Source organism: Mytilus galloprovincialis, chromosome 13, assembly GCF_965363235.1.
Source record: "Mytilus galloprovincialis chromosome 13, xbMytGall1.hap1.1, whole genome shotgun sequence".
NCBI lineage: Eukaryota > Metazoa > Mollusca > Bivalvia > Mytilida > Mytilidae > Mytilus > Mytilus galloprovincialis.
Window position 1 is genome coordinate 63,528,920 of NC_134850.1, and position 20,842 is coordinate 63,549,761.

General features: G+C 31.2%; 1 long non-coding RNA gene across 1 annotated transcript; it reads right to left on the minus strand.

The window, feature by feature from the left end:
- Positions 1-4,260: 4,260 nt before the first annotated feature.
- On the minus strand, positions 4,261-12,837 carry LOC143057093 (uncharacterized). The gene is made up of 3 exons (XR_012972631.1): positions 12,765-12,837; positions 5,123-5,235; positions 4,261-4,489 (listed from the first exon to the last, which is right to left on the minus strand). It is a non-coding gene; the product is annotated as an uncharacterized LOC143057093 (long non-coding RNA).
- Positions 12,838-20,842: the final 8,005 nt, after the last annotated feature.

The following is a 20,842-nucleotide window of genomic DNA, read 5'->3' on the forward strand; positions in this document are numbered from 1 at the left end:
CTACGGATCACAAAAGGCCATCCCTACATAGAATACAATGTCCGTTTACACAAAATAGTTTCTACACACGTTGATAATTTTGTATTAAACGAACTTTTTTGTAAATGAACCCTGCTCTTCAAGTATAAAGATACAGAGTTAACGTATGTCATATCACGATTTCAAAGTGTTCAACATTGATTTCAAACAAATGCTTTGAAACTCTAAATGCAAGTGTGCATGTCAAACGCTCACGTGATACCAAACGGACTAGACCTTATACGATAAAGATAAAACCCGAGGATTCCGGTAAAAAAGTTTTGAGCGGGAAATACAAATATAAGATTTTTTGTAGGAACGAAAAAATAAAATAAAATAAAATCTTGCAGGTAAATACAAATAAAAGATTTTCAGGCGGAACGAATTTATAGGGTCGGTCGGTAAAGGGCAAACAAACAATATATTAATTTAAGCCTAAGTATTTGAAGTCTATGTCCCTAACACTGTATACATATGTACATATACCTCTGTTTTTGAAATGCTTTTTGTTTTTATATTGAAAAAGTAATGTGTAATGTAATGCATTACACAGGCAAAGTAATTGTAATGTAATGTATTACATGTGAGAAAAAATGTAATTGTAATTGTAATGGAAGAATCACAAAGTAATTGTAATGTAATGCATTACATTGCAATGTAATGGCCCCAGGCCTGATAATGACCATTGAATGTTACTACTTGTAAGTTAGATAACATGTATGGCACAAATGAATTTTGAAAAACAATGCCAACAGGGCACAATTTATATAAAAATTTCACATGAAAATATATAGTTTGGGTTCAAAGTATTAACAAATTATAGTGATTCAATATAAATTCTATGTTAAATCTAAAAAGAATAAAATTATGATGCTAGCTTTGCTCTTTTAATATGTGTTTTTTAAACAATGTAGTACATGATAAAACAATTACTAATTGAATTAGCACAATTTGTTTAATCAACTGTGTTTAAATGGCAACTGTTTATGACTCTGTGCCTTGTTTCAGGAACATTAATTTAATAATATTGTTTTATTTTGATGATTAATGCTATTTTAAACCATTTTAAAAATATTTATTCACTTTCAATGCCTGGCATATGCATGCTATTATCAAATATATTAATGTTTTGTTGTCCATGATTTGAGAAATTATTTAAAATCTAAATGAAAATGGACACTTGCTAAAGAGGTCACTATTCAATCTTAAAATTAATAATTTTCTTAACATTTTATGTTCAAACCATATGTGTTTGTACTATGCATGTTTTTTTTATCGAAATCGTGACGTCACAATGCATTCTAAATAGAACAAAAACTATCAGCTGATAAAGCAAAACTAGGGAAATACTAGTAATCCAGCATAAGCATGATAAGAAACACATTTATATGGATACGTACATGTAAAGATCGGTTGGTTGTTGGTTATAAAATGTCCAGTGACAAGTATTTCATGCAAATTTATGACCCGAGTTAGCAATACAGAGGTCACTATTCAATCTTAAAATTAATAATTTTCTTAACATTTTATGTTCAAACCATATGTGTTTGTACTATGCATGTTTTTTTTATCGAAATCGTGACGTCACAATGCATTCTAAATAGAACAAAAACTATCAGCTGATAAAGCAAAACTAGGGAAATACTAGTAATCCAGCATAAGCATGATAAGAAACACATTTATATGGATACGTACATGTAAAGATCGGTTGGTTGTTGGTTATAAAATGTCCAGTGACAAGTATTTCATGCAAATTTATGACCCGAGTTAGCAATACATTAACATACAATATGTACACTCCATGATGTATAGGTCAGCATGGTCAGTGGCAGATCCAGAACTTTTCATAAGGGACAGGGCCCCTGACTGCCCTTAGGGGCACGGATCCAGTCATGCTTGAGTGATTCCCTATATAATCGACCAAATTATTCCCACAAAAAAGGGGAAGATATAGAGTAACCTTTTATGTATTCCACTCAGGGTGATGTATGCAAAATAATTAAGGGAATAAATGACATACACATGATAATAGGGGGGGGGGGGGGGACGGTGTCCTTCATGACTTTCAATGATTTATTATGAAGCACAACTTTAACATTGAAGCTTAAAGGTGGCTCAAAGCTTATATTTTCCCTGGAACATGCAACTATGCACGAGTGTGGTAATATAGAACGTCGATTCATAGCTATATATAGACTATCGGAGTATCTCAATATAGATACAGATACAGTGTTCCAGCTAGGTTTTCAAAAGGGCAGGGTGCCAATCCTGAAAAGGGCATTTAACGCGCGATATGATAATATGAAAAGGGCATATTTTAATAAAAGATGTTAATCAAACATTTGTGTTTATTTGTTGAATCACAGGTTATACAAGAACAACATCTTTAGCCCATATAGAACTCTATCTTTCTACTTTTAAGGCTGAAAAACTTGTCAAGCAGCTTGTCACACAAGTTTTTTTTATCATTGCTTGGCACAGTTGAACTTTATATGCAGTATGTTTTGAAAGGAGATCTGTTTCATACTGTTTCTATGGTCTACCACATTTTACCAGTTTCACCTTTCTACCCCTGCTGTGCTTGATGGCAATACAGCACAAAACAGCTGTGCTCAGTAAATTCACAATTTTAGGATATAAAGCAACAGTGAAAAATAGTATCAAAAATAAAGAATACAGAAAAAGATGACCAAGGCACCCTACCAACACTGCTACTAAGACCCTCTTTAACTTTTCCCATAACTCAAAATAAATACCTAAACATATATATTCTTAAGCAAGAAGTATGGAGACACATTTTAGAATATGTAAATGGGTTACTCAATGCTAGGAAAAAAATCAGATTGAGTTATCTTTCTTTATTCGGGTGTGCTCCTTCTTTGGAGGATTATAAACAGTACGTAAATATGATGTAAATATGATCACAATATGGCGGCCGATTTTGTTATTTTCGTATCAAAAATGAAGGCAGTCAATGACAAATACGTCTGAATTTTCTGTTTATTTTACAGAAAACAAGTAAAAGAATGTCTTCAACGAGTTTATAATGGTTTTCCAACTTTCTGTCATTACGTTTCTTCCATGAAACTACGGTAAACATCGCAAATTGTGCCCAAGTTGTTGTATGCACATTTCTTCAAAGATAATTGCCGACTGACCGATTCTATTTGAACGAATTAATGTTGATGATCATTAATGACCCATCCGACAAACGGATTACCTATAACAACAGATTATGACACCAGTTGTAACCATTGATTAGCTTGGGGTGGTAAACAAAGTCATAATCTTTTCCCCAGGTAAAATTTAGTAATTAGCGTATCATATCAATACGCAAATTAATATGCAATCGATCTTCAAAAAAGGCAGGGCGCCACTCGGAAAAGGGCGGGCGCCGCGCCCTCTGAAAACGGCCTAGCTGGAACACTGAGATAGATCAGTGGCGGATCCAGCCATTCTAAAATGGGGGGGGGGGGGGTCCAACTATATGTCCCCATTTAAATGCATTGAGCGGCCAAAACAAAGGAGGTTCGAACCCTTCGAACCCCCCCCCCCCCCCTTTGGATCCGCCAATGAGAACACATTGTAAGGTCTGTAAGCCGACAAATGTGCACATTTTCCCTTCAAAATTATGAACCCATGATTATTCTATAGACATGCTTTAAAATATTGATAATTTTTACTCACCGATTGTATATTCCAGCTCAGATTATTGAACATGTGGTCTAACATCTGTAGTTACCTGTGTAACAATATAGTTTGCCGACCTGAGGTCCCGGTTGTTGTTTTTTTGCCGACAAAAAATTAAAGTGGATAAATCGTTTACGGTGAAGAATTGTTTTCCGTTTTTAATGAAACTTGACAGATTTTACTAATTATTTTTTAATCATCGGAAATGTCCCTCTTGGTGTAATTCGAATTAAAACGGGTTTATTATGCTGTACAATATTGGTAACTTAGTCACAATCATTAAATTTATTTCAGGTACACCCTTGTACATTTTTCTATTGCGCAGAATTTATCAAATATGAATTTGAATGAATCCATTATCATCTTCTCATTCTTCTGCAATAATATTAAAACTCTATTTTAAACGAAAGCTTCTGGTTTTTAAAACCAGTTATGAACGAAAATGTTATAAAACAGATATTATAAAATAAAAAGTAAGGATATCAAAAGGATTATTTAAAGTCAAACGCACATGATAGCTACTTCAGGAAAAAAAATCAACTTTACTAAAATCTTCTTTTCTTCATAAAATAGTCACCTGGAGACCTTCACCTAAATTGTAAATATTACACTTTTTGATTGGATGCTATTTTAAGGACGTTATTGAAGGATCTTTATATAGTAACAAATAGGCATTTCCCAAAAATTGACTTGGCAAAGAGAGATAACTCTTATTCATTTTTATTACTTACTGTAAAAAGTTTGATTAAAAATAACTATAGTCTCTTTCTTAAATCAATATCTGAAAAATAAAAAAAAACCCATTATGTTGACAGAAAAGAACAATTGAACAAATTGTGATCACATAATCTTCGATACAATATTTGAATTATATTTTTTATCATCAACATTTTTTTTAATAAATTCTAAGTTTTTTTTCTACAAATTAACTTAAAATTACCACTCTTAAAACTGTATGAATGGGAAGGTTTATTTGTTATATATTATATAGCTCTGGTTCCTTTCACTGATTTGGCTATACTTTTTTGACCTTTTGGATTATAGCTCTTCAACCTTATATAAGCTTTGAATTTATACTATTTTGTCAACAGCATCACTGATGAGACATGTATTGTCGAAATGCACATCTGGTGCAGGAAAATTGGTACTGTTACTGTTAATGTTATTTTTATTTGTTTTTCTTATTTTGTGAGATCATGTTTCTGGATTCTTTATGTTTTTCAGACATTATTTGTAACTCTTCAGATTTTAGCATCACATTATTTTCAATTTTTTATTTTTAAGGTATATTTTTTATTTGAAGGGTCATTTTGACTCCATCATGGACATACTCCTGCATGTCCAAGTTTTCCTTGTAATTTCAAAAGATAACATCTTAAAATATTTCAATTTATAGTTATTGAAGAACACTTACATAATCTTTAAAGTCCCTTCACTTATGTCATTTTTCAATTCCTTCACTGTTAAGTCATACTTTTCAAGGTTTGTGTTCTCTATTTGGCCCTCCAGTTCATTCCAATATATTACCTGTCAAAAGAAATATATTCTTATTTTAGCTTTTGTTAAAGTAGATTCAAAGTCTTACTTCACAACACTGTATAGTATTAGTAAACAAATAACTTTTCTCAAATCATTATTTAAAAATAAAACAAAAGCAACACAATAATTAACTGGCTGAAAGCAGCAACATAAAACGACATGAAGCAACATCAACTTAAAAATGCAGTATTAAGTAACACAAAGCAACATAAGGTAACTAACATAAAGCAACATAAATTAACACAAAGCAACATAAATTAACACAAAGCAACACAAATTAACACAAAGCAACATAATATATAAAAGCAATGCAACATATAGTGACAAAATGCAGCATGAATGAAGCAATGACAGAGCCACAACTTAAGCTATGAAAGTATTATTGAACAGTGAAATAAAACTAGTGTTATTTTACACTTAGGGGAGCAGACTGAAGTAGTCATTCTTTATGGCAGCCTTATCAGTAATTTGATTGCAATGAATTAAATTGTGTTAATTAGCATATAAAAGAGTAAATTTTTGTAGTAGGTTTTAATTTTTATTGTCCAAGTTTATATGGTTTGATATTAAACTTTCAATTTGACCAGTTCCATTGTACACAAGTCGCTAAAATATTCAACAGGGAAAATTTTACGTACTTGAGTATAATGGAATTACAAACATGAAAAAGATAGACTTGGAATTTATTTTTAAATACTGAATAATTGCAGTCCCATATATATATATACATGTATCTACAATCTATATATATATATATATATATATATATATATATATATATATATATATATATATATATATATATATATATATATATATATATATATATATATATATATATATGCATTTATATAGCTGAGTATGCGCTTTATTGGCTATGCTCATTGTTGTAGGCATACAGTGACCGATATATTTTTTGTCTTTTGCGGAGAGTTGTCTCATTGGCAATATCATACCACATCTTCTTTTTAATGTATATAAAATAACTACAACGTGTAAATATGTGTAAACCCTGGAAATTAAGTTTATACAATGTGTGAAATATTGTATTCCTACCATAACTTGTGAAGGGATTGGGTGTGATGATGTGTTGTAATCCTACACCTTGGATGTAAAATGATATATATATTTAATAATAAAGTGTGTGTTAAAAATTGCATGCAACAATTGCAATAAAAACATTTGTGAATATATGCTTCAACAATGAATAAGGAAGGTATTTTGTTCACCTCAATGAGATGACAGGAATGAGATATTTGTTATATTATTATTTTCCCATGGTGACAATGTAAGTCTAATTTTTCAGTACACCATTAAAACAAATGTGAAACAAGGAGTCTTCATGCACGCCAGATAAATCAGAAATTTTTTTTTACCCTAAAAGTTTTTCTGCGTGCGGCATAATGTACAATTTTCCCATGGTAGGTTGTCAATTCTGACCCCTCGTCCCAAGTATGGGTTATGTACTTCTTGTTAAACCAGCATGGTGGTTTAGATATTAATTCATGTTGTGTTGGTGCCGATGGAGTTGCTGACTGATTAGGTTTTGGAACGGATGATGATGATGATGACGATGATGATGGTTCAGGTATAGATGATAACTGATCAGGGTTTGAAATTATGGTTGAAGGAGCTGGCAATGGTGATGATGGATTGTCATTGTTACTTAATATTGCACTCAAATTGATATCTGCATCTACCTCCATTGGAACTACAATGGCATTCTCAAGATTTGAAATTTTGTTTTCTTCTTCCATCAAATTTATCAAATTTTTCTGTAATTGCTGTATATCTAAATTTTTTCGAAATAGTGCTTTGTCACAAATTTGTTTTTCAACATCTTTTCGGAATATAATTTGGGTTTTTAAAGCATTCAACTTATCTTTTTTAAACTGCAATGCCTGAATATACCTGTTCATTTCAAATTCATTTTTCCATTTCCCCCCCATTTTCTCAATTTGGTTGATTACATCTTTTAAATGTTCTTGTGATTTTTTTAGTTTGGCCTCTTTTTCTTCAATTCTCCCTTTGATAGTGTCTCTCCTTTCCTGTTCTAAGTTTATGTCATCAGCAATAGATTTTTCTTTCAAAATTTCTGCAGCTTTTCTGGCCTGGGCCATAATCATAATCTTATCCTGTTCATTTTTCTCCCCTAGCCAAGCCATTGTCTTGTTGTTTTTTAACATTAACTTCGCATTAATAGTGGTCAAACTTATGTTGGGCGAAATATTTTTTTGGCGATCGAGTTGTCCCATCATCCTCTCTAAAGAAATATTATTAGATGGACAAGTTGATGACTCTTGAATTGTTTTTACAGATGGATTATGAAATTTTCCTCCTGGAAGATAATTTGTGAAAAATTTTCGACATTTACTTAATATAGACGATGCCATTTGTCCAAGACATTCTACAACTGTAGAATATGCTATCAGTGGTTTTAAAACTGCCAAATTAAAAGTAGAAATATCAGAAGGATGACCTGGAAACATTACATATTCTGTATCTAAAAGTAAAGCGGGATTTTTAACGATTTTTTCTAATTCATCAACCAAAGTGTTGTAAGTAGTTGCCATTTCCAGTGCAGGTTTGTTCTGAGATGCCAAAGAAAAATAAGGCGCAGTAATTTTGATGTAGATGATTCCAATAGATTGTATAATTGCTGTGATTACTTCATTCTCAAATAGTTGCAGAATAGATGTGAGCATAAAATTCGGTTTATCTTTTGAAGAAGTTATGTATGTTGTCAGCAGATCTTTAAGACAAAAAGTACCACAAACATTATAAAATAGAGTATTGAACCTATTGCCCACAAAGTCTAATATCGGGACATGTACTATATCATTTTCACGTAAAAATGTTCTACAAAAAAGGGGGTCTCCAACTTTGTCACTATGAAATAACTTGGAAACACAGCGTATCAAATTATGAGAGTATGATTCCCCTTTGTTTCTGAATAAATTCTTAAACTTCACATCATGCTTCTTTTCAATTTCCTTTGCAACTTTTTCTACTTCATCAGCAAATTGCAATAATGGGTGTACGGAGCACTGAAACTCATTCAGTTCACTGTCATTTGGCAATTCCTTGGATTTTAGTTCACTAAGTAGCTTGTTGGATTTTAACTCCGTTGCACTCCTGTCTGTCATGCAGTTTGTTAATTTCCCAACAAATTCCTTAGTGGATGAAGCCTCATTGACCATATCTATTGTCGCATTAACATATTTTTCTGCTGTCCCACTTGATATCTCTTTTAATCCTGCAAAGCATATGTTTGATGATTCTCATATAATAATAATACTAAGTGTTCATCCGGTCTTGTCATGAATATGCATGAAATATTTGCCACTGGCTGATTTTTATTTCTTTCCCATATTTTTAATCAATTTTATGATACCTTAGATATGTTCACAGTTCACAACTAAATCATATGACAGAACATTTTGGTGGGTCGGTGTTGTTGTTGGACCCTATTTGTGACCAACCGAATTAGACTATTTACATGCTTTGTAACCACATCAGCAACATAACATGTCCCACATGTGGAGCTGTTTTTGCTTTCCTTATTGGAGCACCTGAAACTACCCCTTATTTTGGTGGGGTCCGTGTTGTTGTTGTACCCCTATTTGTGAAATTTCACGCATGTCATACAAGTGAGAGGTTAAGCACTATAAAACCAGGTTCAAGCCACAATTTTCTAATTTGAAAATGCCTGTACCAAGTCAGCTATATAAAAGTTATTGTCCATTTGTTTGATGTGGTTTATCATTTGATTTTGCCATTATATTAGGAACTTTATGTTTTCAATTTTACGCTTAAGTTCAGTATTTTTGTGAATTTACTTTTTCACTGACATTTCCTGTTCATCATTGCTCAGACTCTTTTTATTTAACACGGTTAAATCAAAGCATATTCACCTATATATGGCCAGGTGTATTACTTAAACAATTTTATTTTTAATCTATGCACTGTAGACTGTGGATCTTATGGCAGATTAAAGATATCACATTGACAGTCATACCACATCTTCTTTTTTTACATGAACTAAAAGTAATATCAATTACCTAAAGTAAATTCTCCTGTGCTGCAATTTATTTTCGCACCATAAAATTGTCTCCCTTGTTTTGTTGTAGCATCTTTCATTATTGTCAAATTGTTAGAATGTTTGATTGCCTCTTCAAGTTGCTTATTGCATATTGCTTTGGCCTCTCGTGAAATGTTATGAATTGATGCAACTGAGGGCAAAGTGTCTATTTCCTCTACATGAAAAATTTGGCATATACTGGCAATCACATCGGAGATATTTTGCATTGGCACATTTTTTGAAATGCATGCCAATACACATTCCCTGATTTTATGGGAGAATGGATTTCCTCTACTGTTTTCTTTCACCGATGTTACAGGCATGACAGGTTGATCTGGTTCATTCATTTTGATGACTTCATTTTGCCAGTAAGTAATTTCATTCTTTAATTCAATGCTGTCTAGCCTTGTCAAATTACACTGGGTTCCCCTGCTGATTTTGGGTAATGTTTTTACTGCATCTGTTTGTACGTACTTTGCTGTTGATTTTGGCCTCTTGTTCAAAACTTTTACAAAATCGATTTCTTTCTTCAAATTTTTTATTTTCATATTTTTTCTTTTCACCTTTTTCTTTTCATTTGACAATTGTATGTATAATACCGAAAGTTTCTTTTTCAGAGAGATAAGTTTATGCTGAGTGTCCAAATTTGGGCTGGTTGGTTTAATGTGAAATCTCTTGGGAATTTGGAATAAATGTTTTTCATAGGCATCAGCTTCTTCATATCTTCGTCTGGTTTTTAGTTTTCTAAGATTAGCAATCACAGATTTGATTCTTTTGATTAAACTGGTTAAATGAATCTCATTTTCATTTTTATTCAAGACAGAGCATACCCATCTATGCAGGATACGCTGACTTCCTGCTCTAAAATGCGATTTACTTTCATGAAATAATTTGATCACATGTTTATTTGTGAGAGTTTCCATGTGAAATGGAAGAGGAGGAACGTGATCCATTATGTGCAAGTTTATTACCTTTGTATAAAAAGTGTGCTGTAAGTAAGACACATTTTGTCAATTCTAATTGTAAAATAAACATCTCTTATACATGTTACCCATAACACATGTTCTTTTATTTATATGAACTAAAATTAATATCAAATACATAAAATTTCAATTTCATGAAAGGGACTGTACTCTAAATTAATTTTTGGTAAATGATCTGACAATTTGTAAAAGTAAAGATTCTAGCAAACATCATAAGTGTTGGAATATCCAGTACCACTAAGATAAGTTTTGCTTATTGAATCATTGAATCAATGTCAAACATGTTAAAGAATTTAAATAATTCATATTCCAAATTAGTTTTTAACCTGAAATAGTGGTAAAATGTATTGAAAATATTGTGCAATAACAAATATCAAAAGCATGTGATTTTTATAAAAAGCTTTGGGAATAATTTCTCACCTTACAAATAAATTGTAATTTCTTTATATAAATAATTCTGGTCTATTTAGAAGTCATTTCCATTATTAAACATTATATGCTCATTTGCCATATTAGGTTTTCTTCATTGGTAGCTAAAAGTGTGTAATATATCCAGGAGTTTGCAATTTCAAAATTTACCCAAATAATATCACAGATTTAGAACAAACTGACTGACTGATAAAAAATTTCAAACACAGAAAAATATTTATAAATACATTGATTTTAATTGACAAAGTTTTAAAATATTTTCATAACCATTATTTAAAATAAAGAGCTGTTGTGATAGTAGGAAAATGCAAGTAGCTATTTCATCATAAAAACCAGAGTACAGTAAAAGAAATCTAAATCCAAATGTATGTGACGTCATCACAATGATAGTTATACTCTAGCGTTTATATAGACATTGATAGAAGACAAATAAGATGTAAACAAGAGTCCTGAAATAAACAGAAATTTATTTTTTCAATTTGTTCAGACATGCAATTACAGAAAAAAATAATTCAAGGTAAAAACCATTGAAAAAATTGTACTCATAAGTTTGGAATTTAAAACTGATTACATGTCTAATTGCTTGCATTTTGCAAAACATAATTTTTAAAAATGTAATTAATATAAAATGAACACATAAAATTACACCACTTTACTTCATTTTCTTGAATTTGATAAGGGAAACAGAATGGGATGAACAATCTGTATCACTATCTTCATCCTGTTCACTTACCAAACTCTGGAAACGAAGTATTCCTCCTTCAAAATCAGTTGGCCATTGAGTCTCGGCATCACTGAAACTTGGTTCATCTGATGCTAAAGGCAATCCATATACAAAACCAGCTGGTGCTTGAGTTTCAGCATCACTAAAGCTTGTTTCCAATAATTTTAGGGATGGTAAGCCATCAACAACAGATGGTAATTGAGTTTCAGTATCACTGAAACTTAAAACACCTGCTGCTGAAGGTAGTTCATCCTTAAAATATATGGAAGGCTGAGTTTCAGTATTGCTGAAACACGCATCAACTAGTTTTGGATATGGTGTACCAAAATAATCATTTGAGCACTGAGTTTCACCATTACCTAAACTTAGACCACCTGATTCTGAAAGGGGTTGGTTGAATATGTGTTCTCCATCAGACAAACATTGGCTATCTAAATCATCATATTTCTTTGAGATATTTGATGACTCAGTTAACCAATGTTGATCTAAATCTAATTCCTCATCAACTGATAATGACTTGCTTTCAACAATTATTGAAGGAAATGATTCATTATGTTGGTGAGGAACTTCAATGTCTTTGGAATCAGAGGTTATCCAACTTTCACTATCACTAAAATGTGATGGTGAAGTAGGAACAGCCTGTGATTGCCATGAAAGTTCAATTGAATCTGAAAACCTGTTGCTTAATGCAAACAGAGAATCAGAGGAATCAATGGTACTAGGTGCCCCTATAGTACTTGCTCTTCTTCTACAATTACAACAGTCACAATCTCCTAGATAGGTACAAACATTAGATAATTCCTCAGAAATATTGATATCTGGAAGTACATTACAGTATTCTCCAAAAAGAAACCTATACATAATGGCATCACGAGCATTCGTATAATAAGGAATAACTTCTGTCCAAAATTGACATCTTGCCATTGTCTGTAAAAACAGATTAAAGTAACTTCTTAAAAGATAATACATCTTAATTCATATTTATAAACAGTTGCAACAAGGAATTAAAACTATGTGTTTAAAGAGTTTTTTGGGTCATCTAGCCAGCACCTAACATGAAATTAATTTGCAGCCAAAGATTTTATCAGCAGTCAGATGAAATATTTGTTTGTTGATAGAAATTTTTTTTTAAATAAAGGGCCATAACTCTGTGTACCGATTATGGTGTAAGAATATGGATTGTTCAATTATGCCTTAAAATAAAATACAGCAGTATTGAATTGCATGCATGTTTCCCTCATCCAACCATAATTCATTATATGATTCTACAATCAAAATATTGAAAACAAAAGGTACTTACTTAACAGTGAGGTAAAATATAAATTTTCTGTATCTAATATAAATATATGGTCTTGTAAGGTTGCAGATTCTCTGTAAAATAAATAATATATATATACATTTACCTTACCTCCTATAGATTTATAGAGATATGATTGGTTAAAGGACTACACTATGTATATTTGATATAGGGTGTCCTAAAAAATATACAATTAGCAACCATACATGGTTTAACTTACCATATGGTGTTAGTGAGGAGTTATTTCCCTTTCAAAACATAAATAATACCACAACCCTTCATAAAAACAACAACCCTCTCACCCAATATTGAATTTACTGACCCAATATATCCTATTAGGTCACTAACACACCATTAAACTAATATTATCAATTATAATTTTTATGAGGCAAATTTAAGTTTTAAACAGAAATTTGGCCAATTATAAAGGGGCATAACTCCATAACAGTAACGCTTGTCCACATGTGTCAACTGTTGTGAATGTCATGTTATTTTCTAAAGTCACCAAATAATTGAGAGATATATATACTATGCATGCAGGTTCTTCTGATAGTGTATCCACTGTAACACAAAATTGATCTATGTGTTGTGGTAATGTCTTTATTTTTTTTGGTGTGTTAGGATGGATTCTTTGTATTTGGTTCCAATCAAATAAAGCAGTATTGCATTGCATGCTAGTTTAACTTATCTATCCATGGAATAGTCATGATAATCTTACAATTAAAAACCCTAAAAATTTAAGTACTTACCTCAACAGCAAGATTAAATATAAATTTGTGGTATCTTAAGGTAAATAGTTAGGGTCTTCTAAACTTGATTCTCTGTAAAATAAATAAAGAATATATACATTTATCAATTATAATTCAAATTACTTAGCTGAAGAAAATAATTGGATTAAGTATCTGAAAAAGTACATAATAAAGAACAATAACTCTTTGTTTATAGTCTGGCAACTGCAAACAACATGAAACAATTATTAAATGTAGGCAATAACTGTGTTTTGTCTGCCTTATACGCATCAAAGGATGAAGAGGATTAAGTAAGTAAGTAATAAGTGTGTTTAAGAATTTAAATTTAACTTGCGTCAGTTTAAAAAAAATCTATGAATATGTGCAGATTTTCATTGATAAAGGGAGGTAATTTAATGTCTTTATTTTTTTTGGTGTGTTAGGATGGATTCTTTGTATTTGGTTCCAATCAAATAAAGCAGTATTGCATTGCATGCTAGTTTAACTTATCTATCCATTGAATAGTCATGATAATCTTACAATTAAAAACCCTAAAAATTTAAGTACTTACCTCAACAGCAAGATTAAATATAAATTTGTGGTATCTTAAGGTAAATAGTTAGGGTCTTCTAAACTTGATTCTCTGTAAAATAAATAAAGAATATATACATTTATCAATTATAATTCAAATTACTTAGCTGAAGAAAATAATTGGATTAAGTATCTGAAAAAGTACATAATAAAGAACAATAACTCTTTGTTTATAGTCTGGCAACTGCAAACAACATGAAACAATTATTAAATGTAGGCAATAACTGTGTTTTGTCTGCCTTATACGCATCAAAGGATGAAGAGGATTAAGTAAGTAAGTAATAAGTGTGTTTAAGAATTTAAATTTAACTTGCGTCAGTTTAAAAAAAATCTATGAATATGTGCAGATTTTCATTGATAAAGGGAGGTAATTTAATGTATTTATTTTTTTTGTGTGTTAGGATGGATTCTTTGTATTTGGTTCCAATCAAATAAAGCAGTATTGCATTGCATGCTAGTTTAACTTATCTATCCATTGAATAGTCATGATAATCTTACAATTAAAAACCCTAAAAATTTAAGTACTTACCTCAACAGCAAGATTAAATATAAATTTGTGGTATCTTAAGGTAAATAGTTAGGGTCTTCTAAACTTGATTCTCTGTAAAATAAATAAAGAATATATACATTTATCAATTATAATTCAAATTACTTAGCTGAAGAAAATAATTGGATTAAGTATCTGAAAAAGTACATAATAAAGAACAATAACTCTTTGTTTATAGTCTGGCAACTGCAAACAACATGAAACAATTATTAAATGTAGGCAATAACTGTGTTTTGTCTGCCTTATACGCATCAAAGGATGAAGAGGATTAAGTAAGTAAGTAATAAGTGTGTTTAAGAATTTAAATTTAACTTGCGTCAGTTTAAAAAAAATCTATGAATATGTGCAGATTTTCATTGATAAAGGGAGGTAATTTAATGTATTTATTTTTTTTGTGTGTTAGGATGGATTCTTTGTATTTGGTTCCAATCAAATAAAGCAGTATTGCATTGCATGCTAGTTTAACTTATCTATCCATTGAATAGTCATGATAATCTTACAATTAAAAACCCTAAAAATTTAAGTACTTACCTCAACAGCAAGATTAAATATAAATTTGTGGTATCTTAAGGTAAATAGTTAGGGTCTTCTAAACTTGATTCTCTGTAAAATAAATAAAGAATATATACATTTATCAATTATAATTCAAATTACTTAGCTGAAGAAAATAAGTGGATTAAGTATCTGAAAAAGTACATAATAAAGAACAATAACTCTTTGTTTGGGTCTGGCATCTGCAAACAATTACTAAATGTAGGCAATAAGTGTGTTTAAGAATTCAAATTTTACTTACTTTGAACAGATAAAAAATATCTATGAATATGTGCAAGCAAATACAGCATTATTACATTGCATGCTAGTTTCACTAGTCTTATAATTAAAAAAGTAAAAGCTTAAAGTACATGTACTAACCTTTACAGCGAGAATAAATGTAAATTTCTGGTATCTAAATATGTGGTCTTCTAAACTTCTCTGTAAAACAAATAAAGTTGTTTAAAGTCTGGCAACTGCAAATAAAGTATAAATACATTTATCAATTAGAATTCTGGTTTGTTTTCAAAATTACTTGTATAATTATGTGCTTTTGGAACTACCTGCAATAACACGTTTTATTTCTATGTGATATAATTCAAAAGAGAAGTACATAATCATGATAAGGGCAATACATCAATAATGTTCTGAGAAATGCATTCATTTAGTTTAAGAAAATGTGAATGTGTTGTCAAATGTGGTGTGTAGAGAAAGAATCCCATTTTGTATAATTTACAGATGTATATACATTTTTTTACACTGCATGAAGTTGTAAGTGGCAAATCAACTAATTTTATGGGTCGCACCCACTGACTGGCTCAGAGGGGTCCTGCTCTGGTCATGTGTCAGTGATTCTTTATATAATTGATAAATGTTTTACTCTGGTTGTCATCTGTTGCATTATATATTTACAGTACATAAGGTTGTAATTTGTTGCAGTATATTAAAAATTTACAGTATGTCATGACTTATGAGGTTGTCAATTGTTGCAATATACATGAACATCCCTACATGTATCTAGTTAGTAATATTATGGCTAAGCCTATGGAAGATTGATCATTTAGTTTTAAATAAATCATTAAACAATTAGGACAATTGATCATGGCTTTGAATTGTACTCATGATAATCATTGATATTGATCCTTGATTGCTGCATAGATATATCTATGTGACCCTTAGGCAAAGCTTACAATTAGGTTAATCATATTTGATAATCTGTAAGGTAAAAGAAAGGATTGTAATCAGAGACCTCATTATGAGTTAAGGGTGACAGTTATGTTTTGAATGACTACACCCCCCCCCCTTTTTCCCCTCCTTTTGTCAATATCAAAGTTTTTATATAAAATTTTGAAAACAGGATTTCATCATTGAATGATATTCTCCATAAAAACCTTTTGGGCAATCTTTATCATTCTTTTGAAAAAAAAAAAAAAAAATGACTATAGATCTAGGGGACAAAATTTTCATACTCAAAATGAATTTTTTTTCCCACATACTAACACACCATTTTTTGGTCAAAATTATTACATCAAAGAATAATTGGTCCCTATATATACGAAAAATAAAGGTACTTTAAGGTATAATCAATTCTTCATTACATTTTTTGAACTTTAAAAAAAAAAATCGTACCTTCTTCCGCAAAAACTCTCTATTAGAAATCGCTTTTTCTCAGATAACATGCTTTAAAAATAATTTTTACCTGTATTTATATTAATATTGTTTTATATTATCGTCATGCAATATCCTTTCAAGTCCAAATAAGTTGTTCAATAAATGATAATAGGTATAACCAACCGTCGTGATTCCCGTGCGTAATAAGAGTGATGACCTAAGCAATTTTAAAGTCATTTTTTTCCTGGAGTTATCTACCCTACCTTATGCTCTCTACGAAAGGAGGTCGTTTTCTGAAGTAGCTACACATGACTGTTAAAAATGAACGGACAATGCTACGGCAATAAATGGAAAACGACAAAAGACGAACAACGATCGCAAAATAAGTGAATAAACAGCAAAACAAGTTTACAATCGCACGATAGACGATAATAGTATAAGTAATGGACCATTTCACAACAAAATCAAATCTTGAGAGCCGGGTGAGACGTGATTTTTTTTTACACTGATGGACTACCGTTACGCTAAAATATTTGTATTAAAACATTTACCGACTGTATCAACCTATGAAGTGCTTGTTTTAAACATTTAACGACTGTGTCAACCTTTTATAAGTTGTAATAAACATTTAATGACTGTGCCAACCTTTAGAAAGTTGTAACAAACATTTAACGACTGTCCCAACTCTAAAAACGTTGTGACAAACATTTTTTGACTGCATCAACGTCTGAAAAGTTGACACAAACAAATTTTAACTGTCCCAACTATTAAAAGGTTGGGACGGACATTATGCAACTGCCACAACTATTAGAAAGACTGTAATAAATAGATTTTGACTGTGACAACACCGTAAACCACTGCAACAGTTCTGAAATGACTGATGGTAGCATTTTTTGACTTTCACAACCCGTAGAAAAGTTGGGACAGACAAAAATGAACTGTTGCAACGAAATATGACAGATTTGACAGTCATTACTTGTCTTTTACAGACTAAGACAGTCGTATAACGACTGTTACTGGTATGGACAGTTGTTTTTTCGTCCAGTAGTGATAGATGATGTTCTTTCAATAAATAATTCAAAATTTGGTGACTATGTGGAACGCATCTATCCAATCGAGCTAGAGATAAAGGATACTACATATACAGTTAAGTCGGCCTCATATCTTGACTTACATCTAGAAATTGACAATGAGGGTCGGTTGAAAACAAAACTTTACGACAAAAGAGATGATTTCAGCTTTCCAATTGTGAACTTTCCATTTCTAAGTAGCAACATTCCAGCAGCACCTGCATACGGGGTATATATCTCCCAATTGATACGATATTCCCGTGCTTGCATTTCCTATCATGATTTTCTTGATAGAGGGTTGCTGCTCACAAGGAAGCTATTAAACCAAGAGTTCCAAATGGTGAAGTTGAAATCATCCCTTCGTAAATTTTACAATCGCCATCACGAGTTGGTTGACCGTTATGGAATAACCGTTTCACAAATGATATCGGATATGTTCCTTACGTCGTAACTACAATCCCCTTCCCTTTCATGAATGTGACCTATCGAATTAGACTATTTACCGGATTTTTTATCACATAAGCAACACGACGGGTGCCGCATGTGGAGCAGGATCTGCTTACCCTTCCGGAGCACCTGAGATCACCCCTAGTTTTTTGGTGGGGTTCGTGTTGTTTATTCTTTAGTTTTCTACGTTGTGTCGTGTGTGCTGTTGTTTGTTTGTCTTTTTCATTTTTAGCCAGGCGTTGTCAGTTTGTTTTAGATTTATGAGTTTGACTGTCCCTTTGGTATCTTTCGTCCCTCTTTTATTATAGTTTCAATGCTCTCGAAGTTTGTGTTTGGTATAGCATTTCCATCGTTAGAATCAAACTTCACTGGTGTAGTGGAATAGAGAGTATATTCTCTTACGATAAAAGTCTGGTATTTTTTTAAAAGAAACTGTATACCATTTATTAATCGTTCTATAGCACAATATCATTGATAATGTTTTTCATTTAATATTTACAAAACCATGAAAAAAATGAACTTTTTTTAGGTTTTAAATGCAATTTTGCTCAGTTTCATAGAAAACAAATATGACTTATCAATTAATAGCATATTCAACATAATGATAAGGCTTCTACTCTACCGAACCATTGCAAATTATATGAGTAATTGTAAACACCTATTGAATTGTTCTATGTATTGTATATATATATATATATATATATATATATATATATATATATATATATATATATTGATTGAATAATATACATGGAGCAAAAAGGGTACGATATGATATAATTACCATTATTTTTTTTCTTTTTCCCTATTGGCATTTATAACAGACACTTAATGTAAAAATCAATTGAACTAAAAACATCTCCAATGGAGTTTTTAAACTAGTGCTGTTGTCCTCATAAAAACATAATTTAAATAGCCTTTTCCAATATATATTAATGATAAATAATGAATATTTTGTGAAGCCAAGAAAATACTGTTTATTAAAATATCATATTTTGTATTGAGGGCATTAGTGCTAAGTATTCGGTTTTCATAAGCAAACAAAAATCGCTTGTTAAACCAGAGTCTTAACTGTGAAAATATAATGCAAAGAGATGTCAGATAGACATCCATATCAAACAAAAAGACAAGACAAAAAGAAAATAACACATCTAAATCAACACCTTATGTAAATGTCTACATTGCCTCGGGTCTAGAAGACTACAAAACACATTTAATAAGTTGTATCCATAGTTTCTGGTGCTTAAACCAACCATAGTAACATCAAAATATTATGTAGTTGCATAATATTTCATGCAACTACATAATATTTTGATGTTACTATGGTTGGTTTAAGCACCAGAAACTATGGATATAATATTTCATGCAAAGTATATTAAATGTATGTTTCACTTGCAACTTCCAAACATACAATCCATAACAAGCTTTCAATTCATTACACAACACTATTGTTTAATAAAGGCAACAGTAGTATACCGCTGTTCAAAACTCATAAATCTATGGACAAAAACCAAATCGTTATAGGTTTGTCGTTGATATATTGAACTATGTCTATTTGATATGTTAGCTTCTTGCAAAATATATTTTTAGATTGTCTTCTGATATACTAATGCTTTGAGGTCTCAGAGCTTGAAGTTTCCTCGGAGTTTGGTATTTTTGTTATTCTACTTTTTGCAACTTTGATTCAAATTCCTGCACTATGTTCATTTTTGAGAGGAAAGAGAAGTATTTATAAATGAAACTGACTAAGATTACATAAATGCGGAAGCACGTTTGATTGTCAGTTTATTATCGATCTATGAGGTTGAATGCTCCTATGGTATCTTGCGACCCTCTTTTAAAACAATCATACAGTTTATAATTGAGGAACTGTGAACCAATCAAATACTTCAATTGTCAAATCCTCCAATTGTTGTTGCTTAACGTGTTTGAAATGCATTAATGGTTTGATTATTTTCAACAAAGCAGTTAAAAGGGTGCATTTGAAAACTGCGAAAATATGAAAATGCATAAAAGGCACTTTAACTAGTTATTGATATTTTTAAGAAGTGTGATACAATCGCGTTCTTCGGCCAACTCTATTAATTATATAGCTTGTTGCCTATTTTTTCCTTGTATCGATAAACATGAAAATCATAAATGACACTTTCTGAAAATTCAAAAGAGATATCATTTTCATCAAGTTATCGAGTATATTTAAAGACTCTACCATTTAATCTTTAAACCTCTCTATTTTTTATAACACAGAACCACCCATTGTTCTTTAAAACCGTTTACTGTTTGTATGGGCCGACAACGCAACCCAGAATGTGGGGCTAATATGCCGTAAATACAACACGGACGATCCCAAGAATGAAATGTTAATTCATCGACTTTTATATCCCCGCGCTCCATTTTGAGTCATCCTGGCCTCTAGCAAGTGTTCTACAATTAATCAGTCGGGTACTTCTAACTAGTTCATAACTAGCTTCTAGCTTCTTTCAAGAACTTATCATTACTTTTTGTAATTAAATGCCTGACAATAACGATATGAATCTATTTTTGGAGTGTAAACAA